The following is an 18,846-nucleotide window of genomic DNA, read 5'->3' as shown; positions in this document are numbered from 1 at the left end:
TTTTTTTTTTTTTTTTTTTTTTTTAGCAACAGTATTACCATTGTTCAAATGGTCCTCCTCCAGTTACATCTGGTGAATGCCACCAGGTGTTAGAAAAGCTGTTGCCTTTTTTAGGAGAATTAACAGTTTCATTTCAAGCTCTGCAGCAGTGGACAGACCCCAGTTGAACTAGTAAGGTTTCCTTGACCTTCTGAGCTCCCAATGGTCACCACTCCACCACAGTGACCTCCGCTTACATTCTGTAGTGTAGCTAAGACCAGGACCACATGACAAGCACTAGCAGAATCCTAGTAGAATCATGAGGGTGACAAGAAAGAATTAAGCGTACATCCAGCCAGATAATCTTGTTTTACAGAAGAAGAAATGGTAAGCATCACTCCATTGCTTCTAGAGACCTTACTCTCTCAGGCCTCTTCCTCTCTTATACAGGGGAGCCGAATAAAGGCAAGGATCGAGTCAGGTGACCTGAATTCAAACTCTTACACTGCCATGGGGGGGGTTTGTCCTGGATCAGTGGCTTCAAGTCTTTTCAGTCTAAATCCTTTTATTTATCAAACAGATATGATGAACCATGGTATTGTCAGCATTTTTCTAATTCGGCCTGGCGAGAGAATGTGCTCTGTGAACCTGGCTGTCTCGTTGGACTTCTTAGGAAGAGATTATTTCTATAGTGTAACAAATGGGATCTGTTAGGTTGTGATAGGTTGAGTGGAATTTCACTTAAGAGCTAATTCCTTTCTTTCTAATTCTGGGTTTCCCCAAGCAACTAATAATTTGATCTTCCAGCTGGGCCTGGCATAATTACTTTTCTGCAGATCATAGGACTATCAGTTTGTGTTTATTTTATGACAATAAAATAGTTCTTCTGACAATTAGTGCTCATTAACTTCTGGCCCCTGATTAGTGAACTGATAGCATTGGGGTTTTTTTGTTTGTTTTTTTTCTTTTGAGACAGGATCTCACCGTGTATTCAGGTTATGAGTTCACTATGTAGCCCAGGCTGGCCACAAACTTGCACTGATCCTCCTGCCTCAGCCTCCCAAGTGCTGGGATTCCAGGCACATGCCACCACACCTGACAAAGCTCTAAAATATGTAAATGTATATTTAATTTTGCTGCATCTTATATTTGATTTGTACAGAAAAATAAAGCCAGACATCTTGAATATGAGCTAGGAATTGATGTCTATACTAATATTTTTCCCTGGAAGAGATAACTTGAGACGATGCCATATTTATGGAACAGACTCCCAGTCAAAGATCCCTGTGCTTGAAGTTTATTACACAAGGCCCCCAGGGGAAACTGAGAAGGGAGGGGAAATCTGGATAGGGAAAGAGAAGCCAAGTTAGAGAGTAAGTTCAGTCCAGGGCCTGTACAGAGTGGTTTCTGCCTGTCCCTCAGGGATACAGCAATTTAAGAGATGCCTCCAAGTTTGAAAATTTGGTTACCATACCGTTGCACCCATCAGTCCTGGGGGAATCCCACCCCAGGAGAATGCTCCAGGGCTGTCCTACGGGAGAGTCACAGTCACAGGACATTAGGAGCAAAAGCAAACAGAGACTGAGCAGGGCAACAGAGAAGCAGGATCCAAATGACATCTGTCTCACAGAAGAGCAGTTTCTGTATTTCCTTTCCCTAGTTGGGGACTTTTTTCCTGTAGACGTATTCATGAATCAATACTTTCTTTGACTACTATTGTGGTTTACATCTAGGCGTCCGCCCAAAGCCTCCTGAGCTCAAAGGCGGGCTTTCGGGAGGTGAATGGATCATCGCGGTGTGATAATCACCAGTGGATTGGTCCACTGATAAGTTTGTAGCGAAGGTGAGGTTGGGAGGTGGAGCCCGGTTGGAGGAGGACGTTTGGGGGCGTGGCCTAGAAAGGCCAGCCTCCCTCGCTCCCTGGGGCTGTTCTCTCCTCTCTGCAGCTCTGCTGCCAGGGCCTGGAAAGCTCTCCTCTCCTCTTGGACCTTTTCTTAAAAACTTTTCCAGGTTTAGGTAAATATTTAAGTTTGCTCTTTCAAAACAGATTTGTGTTCCAGTGAGGGCATATAGTCTAATTATATGTAGTTTCTCATATATATATATATATATATGGTGTTTTTCTAATAATCAACTTAATGCTGTAATTTTTGTGTTTTTTTTTTTTTTTAACTGGGGATCGAACTCGGGACCTTGTGCTTGCGAGACAAAAATGCTGCAATTTTTAGGCTATAGATGATCCAAAGAATATTCTCATCTTTCTTAAAATAAATGGAAATGTTCCTCACAAGCTTACCCTAAATCAGTTTTAATTTTGAATAAGTGGTAAACATGTGTTTACTGGCTAGTCAAGTATGGAGAATATTCTAAGGAATAGTAAGTCATAACATTATTTATGGGAATATTTAAGACAAAATTAAAACCATGTCTTTGATTAGTACTGAAAAATTAATTTTATATTTAAATGTGCTTACAATGTGCAAGATTCTCAAACATCTTGAACATAATGTTAACACACAAGAGAGCTCTTGTTTTTTTTTTTCTTTTCTTTTTGTTGCACTGGGTTTGAACCCAGAGCCTTCAAACTGAGCTATATCCCAGCCCCCCCACCTTTTTGAAAAAATTTTGAGACAGGGTCTATATTGCTCAAACTGGGCTTGGACTTTTGATCCTTCTACCTCAGCCTTCCAGAGTGCAGAGATTACACTCATGTGCCACCACACTCAGTGTTCTCTGTCTCTCAGGAAATTTGGAAAACACAGAAAATAAAAATTATCTGCATTCTACTACTCAGTGAGAACAGTGTTATCATTTTGGCCTATGTCTTCCAGCCTCTTTTTTTTTGGTACTGGGGATTGAACTTGGGTCTTTGCACTTGCGAGGCAGGTGGTGGAACTACTGAGCTAAATCCCAGGCCCTGAAGCCTCTTTTTTTAAATTAGAAAAAAATATAGAAAACTTCTAGTTTTCATTATGGTGGAATTGGTAATCAGAAAAATAGTCAATCTGGACAAACTTTCCCTTTGATGCAACTAAAAAAAAAGAGGGGGATAAAATTAGTATATATACTAAGTCTACCTAAAAAAAACCCAAAAAACTAATGAATAGTGAAGAGTTCTAGAACCCAGGAACCTGAGGTCTGAGGAACCTGGAGGATCCAGAGAGGGCAGAGCCTTTAGCACTGCTTTTCCTTGGCCAGTGTTTCTGGAAGGGGTAGCTGAAAGTCTGAGCAAACTCTTGACAGCCTTGATGCAATTGATGGACAAAACGTATGTAAATAGTCTAAAACCTACAAAATATTTAAGAATATAAAATAAATGCTACCTCTTGCTTCTGTAATTTGTTTTGCTTTGCTTAACAAAAACACCCAAAATCCCAGCACTTGGGACACTGAGGCAGGGGGATCGCTGTGAGTTTGAGACCAGCCTGGGCTATACAGTGAGTTCCAGAGCAGTGTGAACTATATAGTGAGACCCTGTGTCAAAAAACAAAACAAAACAACAACAAAAAAACCCCACAAAAAACAAACAAATAAAAAAACCCAAAAAACAAAAAATACCCGAGAACTCACCATTGAGGCTTAAAGGCACATAGCCCAGATTTAAAATTAACAAACAGATGCCTGAGGTGCTAAGCTGCACCCCAAGATGAGACCAAATGGCCAAGCTAACAGTCCCTGAGCTATAGAACTTTCTGTAAACTATATGACTATAACAGTGATAAAGTAAAAGGAATGTCACCAGTCCTGCTTTTCTAACTGTGGCCCCCAATCCTGGGGGCTGGAATAGCTAAAGATAAGCATCCTGAGAGAAATGGTACATTTGGGTTAACTTTGTACCATCTTGTGACCATGATTTGTGATGAGAACTGTGGGAACTAGAATGTCTTATCACCTAGAGTGAGGTCATGATTGTAGAACTCATAAAAGGCAGACTGTCACCCAGTCCAGGGTTGGTCATTTGGCGCAGCTCTTGGTGCAAGAATGAGCCTTTGCTAGAAAAGTCCTGCGTCTCTGTGTGTGAGTCATTTACCAGTTCCTTCCACAACAGGATAAGCAGAATAAAACTTAGGGAGACTGGTCTCCAAGCAGTCCAGGGGAGGGATGGTTCTGATAAACCCTCTACCCTATGTGTCAGTCAGCTTCCCTGAAATCTATTCTCAATGCAGTGAAACTGAGTTTTCTCAAACTAGCAGATTGAATCCAGGACCTGTGAGCTTTGCTATATCCCTGCTCCTTCCTGCTTTTGACAAGATCTTGTTCAGTCACTAAGTTGCCCAGGCTGGGCTTGAATTTGTGATCTTCCTGCCTCAGCCTCTCAGAGTGCTGAGATTGTAGGCACCCTGGCTCATGACACTCTTTTGCTTAAAACATTCCAATAACTGAACTTCAGCTGTGCTTGCCTTCAGCTACTCCGATATCAGAATCAGGGCTTCTATCAGTAAGCTGGTTTCCGAAATGGTTTAAGGATTCTTGAGAAAGCTCCAAACAAAACAAACAAGTTTCCTATAGTCACAAGGAAGTCACGCACCTAGAAAATACAGCCTGGAGTAAAACTGCAACTACATCATGTTTCTATGTGTAATGGAGTTAAGTTCCAGGCTCAGATAAGAGATTTATTTCCTCTTTGTAACTGTCTAGCAAGACATCTGAAAATCATGCTGAACATGGGACATTTCCCCGTTAAAATGGACTGTCCCATGCTTTTTTTTTTTTTTTCGTACCAGGGATCAAACTCAGGACCTTGGGCTTGTAAGGCAAGAGAGGTGCCACTGAGCTAAATCCTAGGCCCAGAGAGAATTTAAGTTATGTTTAGTCTTTTTTGTACTGTTTTTCTTTTTGGTGCATGATGATGAAGAAGCAGGTTGAGAAATACTGGTTTTCACCAAAGTGTATCATTAATTCTTTTTGCATTAGCTTTTGCATCCCTGTGCGAAAGGCCCTGTGGGAAGAAAGCTGCTCACATCATGGTGTCCAGGAAACAGAGAGGAGGGAGGAGGCTGGGACTAGATACACCTGTCCAGGTCACAGCCCCAGTCGTCCACTCCCTCTTACCAGGCCCAGTCTCGGGACATATGAGACTTGTGGGGACATTCTAGATATAAACCATAGCACCCTTCCCAAACCAGCTTTCCTTCTGATCTTTATTCCAGATGTAAGCAGAGTGTTACGGCTTGTGTTTAGCTGTCCCCACAAGACTCGTGGTCTTATGGCTTTTTCAGAGGTGGCTGGATCTAGTGTGAGATGCTGGGACTGTGAGTACTAAACCACTATACTGACTGGTTCGGTACCACCCTAATCCCAGTAGGCTGGGTAAGATAGAAGGGGCAGAAAGATGATTATTGGTTCCTTGTTTGCTTGTGTTTGCTGTCTTTCCTCATGCGCCACCCTGCCTGGGAGCCACCTGATTATGGACTGAAACCTCTACAAACAGTGAGGTAATTAAACCTTTCCCCCTTTAACTTTGGGAATTGGGTATTTTTTCACAGCAAAGAGAAAAGTTACCAAGACGGGGAGTTTACCTATAAGCTATAACAGAGCACTTGTGTTGATTAGCCCAGTGACAAAGAGCACCAATGCATAGATGTTTCTGCAATGTGTAAATTGACTTTTACTTTTTTTTTTTCCCAATAGTAGGGATTGAACTCAAGGCCTTCTCACTAAGGTACATCCCACAGCCCTCTTAAGTAAATTTTTATTTTTGAGACAGGGTCTTTCTAAGTTGCTAAATTGCCCAGGCTGGGCTCAAATTTGCAGTCTTCCTACCACAGCCTCCCAGAGGGCTGGGATTACTGGCACGTGCAAATTATCAATAATGCACATGAAGACAGGTGTATTGCTATCATCTAGTTTAAGAGGATTTGCCCTCTCTTTAACTTTTCCTTCATTTTCCCTAGGGTGCATTGTTAATTTGAAGGAGAACCTGAGGATGCTGCAGTCATGACTATAACCGCAAATGCTTAAAATCCTAAAATACAGTATTTCCCGTTTCACTCAATACTGCTTCCTTTTTCTGCTAAGCCATATGTCAAAGGAGTTCACGTGGTATCCGTTAATAGTGTAATGGGTATTTCCATGAAAATGAAACTTTGGCCTTTGAAAATTTGCACACTGGCTGGCAGTGTACTTCAGTGGCAGATCAGTGGCTTAGCATATGTGAAGCCCTAGATTCAGGCCCCAGTACCACCAAAAATAGATGATTGCAATTTACATTATATATTTATTTACTTGTTTATTTTTTGTGCTGGGGATTGAACCCTGGGCCTCAAACATGCTAAGCCATACTCTACCACTGACCTACAACCCTGGCCCCGAGTGCTGGTGCTTAAGAGAGATTTCTAAATTTAGCTCATTGCCGGGTGTAGTGTAATCCCACACTTGGGAGGCTGAGGCAGGAGGATCTCTGTGAGCTCAAGACCAGCTGGGCTACACAGTGAGTCCCAGATCAATCTCAACTACATAGTGAGACCCTGCTTCAAAATAAATAAATAAATAAATAAATAAAATCTAGCTCATTAAAGAATGACAGTAATGAACTGAATTTTATATTTGGATGAAGGAAATGGGGAAGGTTGTGTGTGTGTGTGTGTGTGTGTGTGTATTTATCATCTGCTCCTTCCTTTCATCATCATGTACATACAAACTTCTTTTTCTTATAAAGAAAACTTGAACACCTTCTCACCTTTGCTCATCTCTAAACAAAACTTTTCAAGTAAACCAAAGGCCAGACATCGAGCAAAGTTGTGTTCTTACATTTTGTCATGGGTATAAAGAAAGAAACATGCGTTTGGGCCATGCTGTCATAATGACAGGTCTCTTGTGATATTGGGTCTTTGAATGATTATGGTATCTTTCTTTTGTTTTGTTTTGGTTTTTGTTTTTTGAGACAGGGTCTCACTATGTAGTTGAGATTGACTTGAAACTCACTATGCAGCCCAGGCTGGTCTTGAACTCACAGCGATCCTCTTGTCTCAGCCTCCGAGTGCTGGGATTACAGGTGTGCACCACCATGCCCGACTAATTACAGTGTCATTCTGTTGCAGTTCCTCTGGCTATTTTGCTTTCACACTGCAAACGTGTTAAAAATTTATGTCCCAGTTTGAACTTTTATTTATGCTGAGCTCAGCCCTGTGGATTGCCTCATTATACAGTGCCTGCAGGGGTGGCACCTCTGGGCATGCAGACAGCACTCCTGGGTCAGCAGGAACTACTTCAGCTGAATTTATAAAGCAAAAGAAAGGGATCTGGTTGACCTACAAAGTCCAACTCTGCAAGAATTAACGTTAACCGTCATAGTGATTAGTCACAACTTGCCCATCTTCCTAGGAAGACAAAACCTTCAGATGATTTTCCCCATCTAAATGAAGGCATCCATTCTTGTCCTCTTATAAAAGATACTTTCTGAGACTATTAGAGGACTCACTATCTGGTAGTTTATTTTTCCCAGATTTGTGTACTAAATTATTTTTAAATCCTAACAGAGCCACAGGCAAAGCGATGGAGAATGCTCAGCAGGTCCCTTTAGGTCTAGTTGACTTCCTCTTTCCCTTGTGTCTTGAAGGTGATCTTGAAGATTTCTCAGTTTTTCAGGTTATTCCTAACATGTTACATAAGCAATGATCTGTGTGAAGCCAGCATTCCAGGAGACTGAAATTTAGCCTCTTTACTGCTTACTAAACCTATTCCATATGCTAGTCCATAAACTAGCTACAAGCTTCGCTTCCCCTTTCCTCATTTTACTTCAGTGACTTTTGTGTCTTACTGGTTGCCACAACCAGTTACAACACCAATTTATAGTCCTGGAGGTCAGAAGACCTGAATGAAGTCTCACTGGGCTAAAATCAAGGCATAGAAAGGGCTGTGTTCCATAAAGAACATTTTCTTGTTTTTTTCAATTTTTAGAAGAGCCCACATTTCTTTGCCCACGGCCCACTTCCATATCAAAGCCAGCAATGGTTAGTCTAGCCTTTCCTAGGCTGCTTTGTGCTGACCTTACTCTGCCTCTCCGTTCCACAAGAGGAGGCCTGTGATTACACTGGTCCTGCCTGGATGGTACCAGATAATCTTTATAAGGCTAGCTAATTAACAACCTTAATTCCCCCTTGACAGGTGACGTAAGATAATCAGGGGTCCCAGAGAATCACATCACAGAATATGGATACCTCTGGGGAGGAGGGTAATATTGATAGTTAGGCAGTAATGAGATAATTCAGGTTCCCACTATGTTGCCTTCTTCCTTCTCAATGAACATGCCCTTTCTTTCATCTTACATGCTGTGCACAGACTATCTACCTTACTTTTTCTTTTTTTTTTTTGAGACAGGGTCTTGCTACATAATTTAGGCTGTCCTCGAATTCACTATGTAGCCCAGGATGGCTTCAAACTCACTGCAATCCTCCTGCCTCAGCCTCCCAAGTGCTGGGATTATAGGTGTGTGCCACCACACCTGGCTAACTCTCAGACTCTCAAACTTTTTCTTTCATCTTCATCATCCCTAATTTTCTTCTCAGCTGCCTGACTCCCCCGCCCCGCATACACCAAGTTTCTACTGAACATTCAATTAAGACACCCTTTTGTAGTAGAATTTTTGAGTCTTCCATGAAATTTGTTACATTATTATTATTATTGTTTTTTTTTTTTTTTTTGAGACAGGGTCTCACTATGTAGTTGAGACTGACCTGGAACTCACCTAGACTGGTCTCGAACTCACAGCGATCCTCCTCCCTCAGCCTCTGGAGTGCTGGGATTACAGGTGAACGCCACCACACTGGATGAAACTTGTTACATTATTACAGCTCTTTCTGCTAACATTGTTTAGCAGATTCCTTAGCAATTCTCCTAGTATTTATTCATTCCACAAATACTTATTGAGGAGTAATCATGTGTTAGACAATTGGAATACAATACTTATTGAGGACTAATTATGTGTTAGACAATTGGAATACACTAGTGGACATTATGGATACAGTCCCTGCTCCCATGTGTCCCATGTTTAAATAAGAGCAACAACAAGTAAATTAATACAATCATTTTGGTACTGGGAATTGAACTCAAGACCTTGTGCTTGCAAGGCAGGGGGCAGAACCACTGAGCTAAATCCCAGCCCCTAATAATTTTGGATAGTAACAAAGATTATGGAGAATGGTCTTTGAGATCTATTTACAGCAGGGTGACTATACTAAAAATTATGTAATATATATAATTTTTGTTGTTGTTGCTTTGTTTTTATGAGACAGAGTCTCGCTATATAATTCAGGCTGGCCTTGAACTCACTATGTAGCCCAGGCTGGTCTCCAACTCACAGTGATCCTCCTGCCTCAGCACATGCATGTATTATAAATTTCCAAATAACTAAGGGAATAAATTTCAAAAGTCTCACTATAAAACTAGGGTGGGTACGAAAGGGATTAATAGGCTGATTATCTTGATTGATTAATCATGCCACACTGTATACATATATCAAGATCCATTTGTTTTTTGGTACCAGGAATCAAACTTAGGACCTTGTGCTTGCGAGGCAGGGGCAGTGTCACTGAGCTAAATCCCCAGCCCATGGATACATATATCAAAACATCCCTTTATATCCCATAAATGTATAGGTATGACTTGTCAATCAAAAGTAAAATTAGGGCTGAGGGTGTAGCTCAGTGGCAGAGTACTTTACTAGCAGGTACAAGGCCCTGTGTTTGATCTCCACCACTGCAAAAAAAAAAAAAAATTAAATAAATACTATTACAAAATTACATGGCTAGGAATGGACCCCACCTTCCCACGCAGCACAAAATAGAGATGAGGAAGGTCTCTAGAAGGAAACAAGACAGATAAAATGAGAAAGATAAGGAGCCAGTCATGCTGGGCGTGGTGGTATACAGCTGCGATCCCAACACTCTGGTAGGCTAAACTGAAGGACTGCAAGTTTAAACAAGGAAGAGGAGGCCCTGGTTCAGATCCCAGTAAGGGGAGGGAAAGGGAAAGGAAAGGAGAGGAGCCTCACCCTGTGATAGGGTAAGGAAAAAGCATTCCAGACAGAAGGAACAGTGCATGTGAAGGCTCCAGCGGGGAATGACTAGGAGGCTGGGGACAAGAAAGGAGGCTCACGACGCGGGAGTGAGCGTGTTGTCAGGAAAACAGAAAGACGTGAGCCTGGAGGCAGAGGGAACGAGCAGCACCTGTGGGACCTTCTGCACATGGGAAAGACCTAGATTTTATTCTCTGTGAGACGAAGAGTTAAGCGTAGATGTGACATAATTTCATTTAAATTTTTAAAAGACCCATCTGAATCGATTATTGGGGGGCCGGAGTGGAGCAGAGAGATCAATGAGGAGACTACGGTCATTGTCAGATGGGAGAAATACTATGAAGTGAACCCATGAAGGGCGGAGAGGTGACGTGCATTGTAATTATTTGCCTATGGGCAAAATCGTACGTGCTTATTTTGGCAGAAGATCAAATGTATCTAACTCAAATATTAGCAGGTAAATCATCAACATAAATCTGACAGTTCCTTCGTTCATTAGAAGGCCTAGCTCCCTGGAGGGTAAAAACTGGCATCATTTCATCCCTAAGGGTCTAACACGCTGCCTGGCATACAGCAGGTACTGAAAATGCCAATGAAAAACATAATCTGGTCACTGAAATTATTTAATTTTTATGAAGTAGGACATTTGACCTGGTCTTTGTGTGGATACTTGGGAAAAGTTTGGGAGACTGGTTAAGAGAATTGGCTCTTTAATGCGGCAGCCCAGTCATGAACTTTACACCAATCTTGAAATATCCAAGAGGTATTTATCACATTTTTTTCATGAATTAGATTTATAAAGCAGAAGCCAGCCGGGAATGGTGTACACTCCTGTAATCCCAGCACTCTGGAGGCTGAGGCAGAAGAATTGCTTCGAGTTCAAGGATAGCCTAGACTACATAGTGAGACTGTGTCACACACAGAAAAAAGCAGAAACCATCAGCCTTTCTAAAGACATGAAGTTCACAGTGAATATCATGGTAAAAATAAAACCGACAAAGGCTAAAACTACACATGCTAAGATTTGTTTCTGAACCAAAAGTAATAGAATTAAATATTGGCAAAAGGAAAATATTTGGAAAATTTGGTAAGGCAGATGGCTTTAAGGGAAATAAGTCCATGAAAGAAAACTGTTACTGCTAGAAGTTCTGATTAGCCAAAAACAAAGCAAAACCAAATTATTTTATGACATATTAAAGATAATTCAGTGCAAAACAAACAAAACAAAATAAAATACCCAATCAATAACTGAACACTTAGGGCCAGGGATTTAGCTCAGTGGTTCTGCGGCCTGCCTCACAAGTGCAAGGACCCAAGTTCAATCCCTGGTACCAAAACAAACAAACAGACAACAACTAGAAATAAGTGAACACTTGTGGCTAGGGACTTAGCTCAGTGGTGCTGTGCCTGAAGGTCCTGAGTTCGATTCCAGTTACTGCAAAAAAAAAAAAAAAAAAAAAAAAAAAAAAAAAAAAAAAAAAGAAAGAAAGAAAGAAAGAAAATAAGTGAGCACTTTTTTTTTAAAATAAGGGTTTGAAGGGCAAGTTTTTATATATAGTAATAACTCCAGGAAACTAAAATGAAAATGGAAATTATTTGAGATAGTGTAACTTCACACAGGGCCTGGTGGCTGCAGACTTGTTATCTTGGCACTCTGGGAGGCTGAGGCAGGATGGGGAGTTGGGGCCAAGCCTGCACATTTTAGCGACTTCATGAGACCCTGTCTTAAAATTTAAAAACAAAATAAAAAAGGATTGGGGATGTAGCTCAGTGCAGAGGTTCTAGGTTCAATCCCCAGTACCTGGGGTGTGTGTGTGTGTGTGTGTGTGTGTGTGTGTGACAATTTATTGACTGGCTCAACAATAAATAATTTAAATCAACTTGACCTCTTGTGTTTCTCTTAATACTTTCTTGTTTGAGAGTTGGCGCCAAGAGCTTCTGGGAAGCGATTTGCGCACAGCGTTTCTGTGTTTGTCCTGGACAGCAAAACTGCTGCAGTTCCTGAGCCAGAGAACCAGTGTAGAAAGTGGAAATAGGGCGTTTCCCCAAGGCTTACAGTCTATGCCGATTGTCTTCTCTTGAAGTGTGTATTATTCATCAGGCTCTCTACATGGTTAACGAAAAAGATTCAATATTTTTCACCCTGACTCCAGATAAGGAGGGAGAAACGCTGAGAGGGAAGCTGGAGGAGCAGCCTGATGTTAAAGAGGGATTGCTATAGCCTGGAACCACCTCCCTGGCCTGGAAGTTTTTTGATAGTGATTCAAGCAGTTAGGTTACCAGGATTCGCCAAGCCTGCGAGGCTGTGAACCAACTCTGCAGCTCTGGCCAGAGGCCGCAGGGCAGAGCAAACTGGTGGAGCTGGCCGTGCTGGAGCAGTTTGTTGCCATCCGACTTCGGGAGCTACACACTCGGATTGGAGGGTGTCATCGGAGAAAGGAGAGGAGCAGCAACAGGGTGGATGACCCTGGACGGCCTTTTTCTCTCTATCCGTGGAAAAGGACAATGCTAGTAGAAGAGATCTCATCTCTGGAAGCTGTTCCCGGATTGCTGCGCTCTGAGTGCGATGCTGTGGTGGACCAGCTCAAGCAGGGATGCTGGGAGCTCCATTTCCTAAGGCACCATGGCGATGATGTCAGGCCTGACACAGGAGAACCAGCTCCAAAGGTTACAGTCCTGGAGTTCCTGGTGCTCTCAATGTAATCGTTCCTCCAATTTTTAATTATAGAGAATCTGTTTCTCAAAGGGCAGGTTTGAAAGAAAGAGAAACCCCCTCAAAAGAAACAACTTGTATGTGATGAAGGAAGAAAACCCTTCCCTCAGGGTTCAGTGCTTTTTCTTCATCAGAGCCCTCAGTGGGGAGAAACCTTATGGACGAGTGGGCAGCTCTGAGCGGAAGTTCCATCCTTGTGCGACACGAGTCTGTAGTGGGCAAAAACCTTGCTAATGTCTCAAATGTAGGAAAGCCGTTAGCCAGAGTTCCAGCCTTATAATTATCAGAGAATACACACTGGGGAGAAAGTTTATGAATTTGTTCATCGTGGGAAATCCGGCAGTCAAAGCTCTCTGGGAAGCTGAAGCATGAGAAACACAGCTTTGAGCCCATCCTTGGCAATTTAACAACCTAGCAAAAGCTGTTTCTCATAAGCTGCAATCAAGATGCTGGCTGTAACTGAAGGTATCTCAAAGAACAGTGGAGGAAGACTGACTTCCTATCCCTTAAGAGTATACCTACCCCAGGGCAGCTCACAACACTGTATCTTCATCAGGGTGAGCGGGCAGAAAGAGCCAGAGAGAAAGAAAATGAGCAATATGTAAGTCTCAGCCTTATATGACAGCTCTTTCGTGACAAACCATTGCCTTTGCCATATTCTACTGTGAGAAGCACTTTGCCAGGTCCAGGTCACACTCAAGGGTAGGGGAGTGCCTCAGAATCCAGTCCTAGGAGGCAGGGAGCATCAAGGCCACCTGGGACCCCTGTCGTGGAAAAGCACGTCTCCCTGTGGTGTAGAGCTGTGCTTGTTAGCTACTGGGCCCAGGATACCCGTGGAGGCCTTGTGCCTATGCAGGTTCTGGCTCAGCAAGTCCAGGATGGGGCCTGAGATGCTGCATTCTGACTGTCTCCAGATGCTGCACCTCTGCCACACTTTTAGTAGTGAGGTAATAGAGAAATACAGCACCTGCTGATGTGCTTCCTAGACTGAGAAGACTTAGAGCATTTAAAAGACCAACAGCAGACTATATTGCTCACAAATTATAAAGCCTTTGGATTTCTAAGTGCTTATCTTTGTTGACTATAATTTAAATGGTAAATTAAAGTGACAAATTTTACTGTTAAAATATTTGATTTTTCATGCATAACCAGAAAGAAGACAAGTGTAAACCATAGAAACAAATTTATTTCCTAGAATGCAGATAAATAAATCTAGAGCTAGGTAATTAGTAAAGGCTTACTGATAATAAGCACAAGAGAAGAGTTCATTATAAAGACAGCACGTTTCAGGCCACAGATGTAGCTCAGTGGCACAGCGCCTGCCTGGGAAGTGTGAGGCCCTGAGTTCTACTCCCAGTGCAAAAAAAAAAAAAAAAGAAAAAGCAGGCTTCTTCTAAACTCTACGGGCAGAAATGCATCTGGGCTGGAGAACTGGAAGCAGCACCCCAGGTAATGTATTTTCTGTCTCTTTGCATTTAATATTCCACCCTGGCATATCCCAAAGCAGAGGCAGGGCGTGGGACGTCTAGGGGAAGGCAGCTACTAACCTGATACTCAGTCTCCTTGGCCTATGTCCCTGGAATGTGGAGCTGATCCATTACTTGGTTCCAGGTTTCTAGCTGTTGTTCTCAAACTAAACTAATCAGGATCGCCTGGATGATGTGTTAAAATACAAATTGTTGGCCTTGCCCCCAGATGTTTGATTCATTAGGTCTCAGGAAGAGATTGAAAGTCGAAGTTCTACCAAGTTTCCAGGTACTGGTGGGTTCTGCTGGATGCTGAGACCAACTGGAGAACCCCTGGTCTGGGAGGATACACCAAAGAAACACCCAGCGGAGGAGAGCAGGTGATTGCTGAAAGGGACCCATCAGGGTCTCTAAGGGCCTTCTGAGAGTTCGAGGCAATTTGGGACAGAGCACTTGGGAGAACTATCACGTAATGAAGACAGAGTAAGACAGATTCTACTGCTGAGAAGCATTCTCTACTAGATGGGTTTTTATTTTTTAATTTTTATTTATTTATTTATTTTTGAGACAGGGTCTCACTACTTAGTTGAGACTGACCTGAACTCACTATGTAGCCCAGGCTGGTCTCGAACTCATAGCAATCCTCCTGCCTCAGCCTCCCGAGTGCTGGGATTACAGGCGTGCACCACCACACCCGGCTAGATGGGTTTTAAAAATAGTAATAAATAGGAAGATTAGACAGGAAATTGGTGAGTGTCAGCAATATGTGTTGGTCCTTTAGCTAGACTACATGCCCTGATGTTAGAGCTGGCCTTTGCGTTTGATGTTTTTATTTTATCTACCCGTCCACACCAGAAAAAGTACGGGAGAATTTTTTTTTCAAACTGTGATAGAAAGTATTGCAGAGAGGCCATACTCTTAAGTGAAATAAATAGGACACACATATGTAAATACTGAACAGTTTCTCTGGTGTGAAAAAACGAAAAGTATAAATAAGGTTCAAATTATATAATCGATAATATGAAATAGGAAGAAAAGAGCTAAAGGAGTAGGAGAAATGGGAGTGGTAGGGGAAGGGAAAGAAGGGAAAAGAAAAAATATGAAAAAACCAAAAAATGGAAACAAAGTCCTTGTAAATAGGGAAGGATGGAGGGGGCGAAGGGACGGGAGATGAATGGGGTAAAAGTAAGAACAAAGATACATCACATAAAGGTACAAGATCCCAATGATGAGTGTAACTGTACTCTGTACCTAAAAGGTACCAATAAACTTAATGGGAAAAATTACTTATCAAAGTAAAAAAAAAATTGAAGATGATCAGTCATTTCTTGTAGGAGGTTCTTTAACTGTTATGCAACACTTTCTCATTTCCTTTCTTATTTTTTGAAATTTCTGTTTTGTTCCCCCAGTACTGAGGATTAAACTCAGGGCCTCTGCCCTGAGCTACTTCCCAAGTCCTTTTCATTTTTTTTTATTTTGAGAGAGGCTCTCACTAAGTCTCCAAATTGGCCAGGCTGGCTTGAATCGTGATCATCTTGCTTCCCAGAGTGCTGGAATTACAGGTGTGCACCGCCACGCCTGGCTTCAGTATGCTACATTTTGTTTTGTTTTGTTGAGATAGGGTTTTTGGCCTTGAATTTTGCTATGTAGCCCAGCTGGGCCTCAAACTCACAATCTTCCTGCTACATCTTCTTGAGTGATGAGATTATAGATCACACATATGCACTACCTTGTATGGCTGGGTTTTTTTTTTTTGGTACCAGGGATCGAGCCTGGGTCCTTTCACTGGCGAGGCAGGAATTATAGCTGGTATATTATTAGATCAATGGTGCACTTAAAATATTCAACTAGAGTTTCCAAATTGTACTAGGTGTTTTAAAATAACTTTAATGAGTCATATTTGCCAGATGGTTTCTTTTGTATATTGTAGGATTTTTAATGTATTGCTGTATAGATTACACTCATTATATCTGGATGTAACCCATTTTCCTACTAGTTTCTTCTTTCAATGAGCAGTCCTATCCCAAAGCATATTACTGAGATTGAACAGTAAGACTAATGTTTAGGCTCTTCCCTTCTTTATCCACATCCAGATTGACATGCCCTTTCTTGAGTTGTACAGTGTTTTGCTAGTTGAATATAAGGGCCAAGAGAGGCTTTCCCACAATATAATTTGCTTGTTTGCTTTATTTATTTGGTACAAGGGATCGAACTCAGGACCTTCTACTTGTGAGGCAGGTGGTGTATTTATTTGAAACAGGTTCTTGCTATGTAGTTCAGGCTGTCCTGGAACTCACTACGCAGAACAAGTGGCCTCAAACTCTGAGATCCTCCTGCCTCAGCCTCCTAAGGGCTGGGACTACAGATATGCACCACCAGACTTGACCTTTTCTTTTCTATTTAAGGATGTCCTACTATGTTGCCCTGGCTGGCCTTGAACTCCTAGGCTCAAGGGATCCTCTTGCCTCCTGAGCAGCTAGGACTACAGGTGTGTGGCACAATACCTGGCTATGATTAGCACTTTTAAACAGATTTTATTTATTTATTTATTTTTTGGTACCGGGGATCAAACTCAGAACCTTATGCTTGTGAGGCAGGCGGTGGCACCACTGAGCTAAATCCCTGGCCCTAAACAGATAATATTTGATGACAAAATCAGTTCATTCAGCACAGTTACTTTAGTTAGAGGAATGAAGAAGGTGGAACAGATAGAAATCCAATATGAGCGGTCTGAGTATCTGAACAGACTGAAATTAAGACCCACACAGTTAATAAATGAGGTACCTTGGGATGGCAGCAATAGAAGGCAATTTCCACTGCAGCTACAGTACTCTGGGGCCAGTCCAATCTGGGTGACCTCTCCGCAGCCTCTTCTGATACTGAGGAGCCCAAACAGCTTCCAGTGGCCAAGAGTGTGCCTGTGTCTGACCTGAGTCATCGTGCTGTCCTCTCATGGTTACTTGCCAAGACGTCTTTCACAGGAAGGTGGCGATCTTTAAAAGCTCTGAGGCTGACACAGATTTTATTTTATAGCCATTATCTTTGCAACATTTTCCCCCTCACTTAGAGCAGTTTTCAGTTTGAAGCAAACTTGAATAGAAAGTACACAGAGGTCTCATATACTTCCTGTCTACACAACACACCGCCTATCAACATCCTGCCGTGGTGCTTTCCTTACCATCTCTGAACCTACACCGACGTCATCCTCACTGGAGCACACACCCATGGTTAACATTAGGGTTTGCTACTGGGGTTGTTTATTCTATGGGTTTTGACAAGTATCAACATTCTAGAATTTCACAGCAGCTTTTTATGCACACCACAGCTTTTCTGTGCTGTGTATTCCTCACTCTGTTCTGACTCCTAGCAGCCACTGATCCTTTTCTGTCAAGTTTTCCTTTTCTAGAATGTCACACTTGGTATCATACAGTATGTAGCCCTTTCAGAGTGGTATACACTTCTGTGAGTTTCCTGCCTAGTTTATACTAACCTCGTTTTACCTGTGCAGAATTAGGTGGTGGTTGATACAGATTCTGAAGAACCAAACTACAAAGTGTAGCATGGGAAACTCTCGCATCAGCATCACAGGAGGGTGTATTTAAAGGGCGTTTGGGTGGCCAGAGAGCCTGAGAAAGAGAAGCAAGGCCCAGAGTCAGGCCAGGGTTACACAGGTTAGAAGCTATTGGATTTTTTCCCTCCAGAGTAACAGGAGGGTTTTAAGCAGAGTAATCAGACGTCATTTACATTCTTAAAATACACAGGCTGCTGGGGAGAAGAGACTGAAGATGGAACCGCCAAGAAGCCTCCCAGGAAGGGCACTGCAGCAGCTGAGGTGGCTTGCTTTAGACGCGGTGCTGTAGTGAGAAGCAGAGAGACTGGAGACATTCTGAAGGTACAGTAGCTCAGATTTGTTAATGGGTTGAATAGGGTATCAAAGTCAATGAGAATGTTAGAAACCTAATTTGCTGGCTTCGGGAACAGGTGGATTTACCCAAATAGTAAAGACGGATATGGTGAAGGCACTTGTGAACGTGTTGCACATGTAAATATATATTATCAGGCATGGTCCTCATCTATTCTACATTGCAAATTTCCTGAAGGCAAACCGGTATGAACTCAACAGTGAATGCCCATGTACCCGCCGCACCCGAACGTTACATTTCAGTGTCCACCTACTTATTCCACCCACATTATTGTGTAGTGCATTTAAATCAGACCTCATGGTGGTGTTCTGAATTCGTCTGAGCATACATCTGATGTTTTCGATATGAAATTTACATACAAGGTGAACCGCACAGATCTTAGGTGCGCATTAACTGAGTTCTGACGCACGTATACACCTATGCACACCTTAAACTGTGATGCAATGGGCACAATCAAACGGGATGCTGGATGTGGCAGACTGGAAATCAGAGGGGAGATCTCCGCATGCATTGTAAATTTGGGAATTACCAAAGCATAGCTTTAAATTATGACATTAGAAGAAAATACCCAGGCGCGTAGAAGGAAGAGGAGCCCCAGAGCCCAGCTTTTAGCGGTCTGTCCGGAGCGGGGACACCGGGGAGGTCAAGGGTTGGGAGGGCCTGGGCAGGGGGCAGCTGCGGGCGGCTCCTGAAATCACGGGGTGGCGGAGGAGACACCAGGTGGCGCGTGCAGGGGTCTGCGGGCTCTGG

At 42.5% G+C, this 18,846-nt stretch overlaps 1 pseudogene; it reads left to right on the top strand.

Moving 5' to 3' along the window:
* Positions 1–13,072, top strand: part of LOC117283620 — a 16,132-nt pseudogene extending 3,060 nt beyond the window's left edge.
* The last annotated feature ends 5,774 nt before the right edge of the window (positions 13,073–18,846 follow it).

This window comes from Fukomys damarensis, unplaced genomic scaffold (assembly GCF_012274545.1).
Source record: "Fukomys damarensis isolate Sample0158 unplaced genomic scaffold, DMR_v1.0_HiC HiC_scaffold_28, whole genome shotgun sequence".
Lineage (NCBI taxonomy): Eukaryota > Metazoa > Chordata > Mammalia > Rodentia > Bathyergidae > Fukomys > Fukomys damarensis.
Note: the sequence above shows the minus strand (reverse complement) of the source record. Positions and strands in the feature narration are given on the sequence as shown.